We start from the raw sequence: 2,741 nt of genomic DNA, 5'->3' as shown, positions 1-2,741 counted from the left end.
AGAGTCTCGGGGGTCATCGAGAGGCACAAGCTACCTTGGAATACGCTTGCCAACGTTACCACAGATGGATCACCAAATCTGACTGGAAAAACGTCAGGCTGCTCAAAAGAATCCAGGGGCGGGTGAAAGAGGACAACCCTAAGCAGGAGGTCATTTTCCTACACTGCATAATCCACCAGGAAGCACTGTGTAAATCCGTATTGCAGCTTGACCATGTAGTGAAGACAGTTGTAAAGCTTGTTAACTTTATTTGAGCAAGGGGACTTCAGCATCATCAGTTTAAGTTTCTTGAAGAAACTGACGCTGATCACCAGGACTTGCTTTATCACTCAAATGTCCGCTGGTTAAGTTTGGGGAAAGTATGATGATGAAAGCTGATGATTTTCCTGTGACACAGATTGGTTTTGTGATTTAGCTTTTGCTGGGGACATACTGACACATATGAATGAGCTGAACGTGAAGCTACAAGGGAAAGATCAGTTTGTGCACGAAATGTTCACAAATGTCAGAGCCTTCAAAACCAAGCTAGCTTTATTCTCAAAGCAAATGTCAAATAAGTCATCTGCTCATTTCCCCACACTGGCTACGCTGAAAGAGGCTCCTCGACATGTGAACAAATACAGGAAATCACTAGACGACCTGCACGGAGAATTCTGCCGTCAGTTCTCTGATTTTAGAAAAACTGACAAGTCACTTCAGCTGGTGTCATGTCCCTTCACACAAGACCCTGAAACGGCGCCACAGGAGTTGCAGTTGGAACTGATTGATCTCCAATGTGACACCGTCTTAAAGGAGAAGTTCAACTCTCTTAAACTGGATGAGTTTTATGCTTCATTAAGTGCAGCCAAATTTCCAAACATCCAGAAGATGGCACAGAGGATGCTGGTGTTGTTGGCTCTACCTATGTGTGTGACATTTAGTGTGATGAACACCAACAAAGCACCCCACAGATCCCTGATGATGAACACCTCTGTTCTGAGAATTGCCACAACAAAACTAATACTAGACTTCGATGCACTGGCAAAAAAGGGTGATCAACAACACTGTTCCCACTAAAAGTGAATGTAAGTATTAACACTGTAATGCCTTTTATATGTTTATGTTTGATATGTATGCATCTGGTGCTGGCCCGGCCCGTCTATCAAATTTTAAAAGTCAATGTGGCCCCTGAGCCTAAAAGTTTGCCCACCCCTGCTGTAGACTGAGTGGTAAGAAGAAAGATGGGGGGACTGCAGCGTCCAGCCATTGCTCTGTTATCTGCAAGTATGCATCCATATTATCTGCCCAGAGTGCACATGCGCCTTTGCTATTGTTGTTTACATTCCACCATCACCACTAGGTTACAAACCCAGCAAATGTGTAAATGGTCATTTAAGGAGACCTGAATCACGTCTCTGCAACATTACTGATTCCCCCCGTGAGACCCTACAGGGATGTGTGGAAGCCACACACTGGAAGGAGGATGGCATCAATTCCATGACACACAGCATAACAAAATACATAAACCTCTGTGTGGACAACCAACACGATCCCCACCATGACGGCGTGCTGTTTCCTCAGAAATATAATGTGGACCAGCAGCAGCCTGGAGGGTGTTCTTCGTACAGCATTAAACATTTCCTAATGCCAGCTAAGGTTATCTGGATGTTTCAATTCTTCAACCCCCACCTGTGTTGTGGATTAGAAAAGCTAGATTCAGTCATCCAGTGTAAGTGCGTGTCTAGTCTACATATATCGACAGCTGGAACCATGATCAGCTGTTTCTGATTGGCTACATGCAGAGAAAATGCAATCTGTCACCGCAGTAGAGAGGGAGCTTCTCCTGGAGGACGATGAAGAATTTAAAGATTGCATTTGCACATAACTGCAAAAGCTGAACTCTGCAAGATGCATAGAGATGTGGTTGACAAATTAAATGCAGAAGTGTCCCATGCAAATACTTAATGTCGGCACACGTCTACTGCTTTGACATGACGGCTCAGTTTGTTACATGGGTGACAATGGGTACATCCAGCAAAGTGACAAGCTGGTAGAAAGAATTCCATGTCAAGATCATCTTCATTAATAATTGTTTAGATGATTACCTTCTGTGCACTCAAATTCCCATTACTTCATATAAGTTCTGCATTATAGGCAGGCTAAGTAAAGCACAAGGAAACTGGTAGCAGCTAAGTACTCTACTACCATTATCTTTAGTTTTTCTTCATAGCTTTGCTTCAATAATCAGGTTTGATTTTCTCCACATTTAAGTTTTTTCTACACATTAGAGCACTTCTCAATCCGTTCCTAGAAATAATTATGTAAAACATTTCAGTAAATGATTGACGATTGTCTACAATTTGAACAATTCACTTGTATATGTTCTTTTGATCAAACTCGATTGGTTTCTTCTGTCTTACTGTTCCCATCATCTCCTGACATTAGTTCAGGCAGTTGTTAAAATATGTCCAGCACTCAACTGTTATGAATTCCACATAGATACAGTCATGTCAGAAAGGATTCCCAGCCCTTCACTCCTTCCAAGTGCATTTTTTTCACTTTCAGTATAAATTTACAGCAGTAAAATGTGCAGTAAACTGAAAACTTGGCCACAGCAGCAGCATTCTCTCATTTCTAGGAAGAGGTTTTATCATTCTGAAATAATTATAGACTATTTGGAGTTATGAGGGGTGTCAGGCTAATCTACAGGTACCCAGGCTTAAACATACAGTATCTACAGTATGTTTATATATATATATATA

General features: G+C 41.8%; 1 protein-coding gene and 1 long non-coding RNA gene across 2 annotated transcripts in view; one reads left to right on the top strand and one right to left on the bottom strand.

Annotated features, from left to right (window-relative positions):
- bcar1 (BCAR1 scaffold protein, Cas family member) overlaps positions 1 to 2,741 on the bottom strand; it is a 91,638-nt gene that overhangs the window by 71,547 nt on the left and 17,350 nt on the right. The gene's annotated exons all lie outside the window — the stretch shown is intronic.
- Positions 1,036 to 2,741, top strand: part of LOC109967268 (uncharacterized) — a 14,561-nt gene continuing 12,855 nt past the window's right edge. Inside the window, exon 1 of the long non-coding RNA XR_002275904.1 lies at positions 1,036 to 1,064. This is a non-coding gene — a long non-coding RNA (uncharacterized LOC109967268). The remainder of the gene's footprint in view (positions 1,065 to 2,741) is intronic.

The sequence above is a fragment of the Monopterus albus genome, unplaced genomic scaffold, assembly GCF_001952655.1.
Source record: "Monopterus albus unplaced genomic scaffold, M_albus_1.0 scaffold127.1, whole genome shotgun sequence".
Lineage (NCBI taxonomy): Eukaryota > Metazoa > Chordata > Actinopteri > Synbranchiformes > Synbranchidae > Monopterus > Monopterus albus.
Note: the sequence above shows the minus strand (reverse complement) of the source record. Positions and strands in the feature narration are given on the sequence as shown.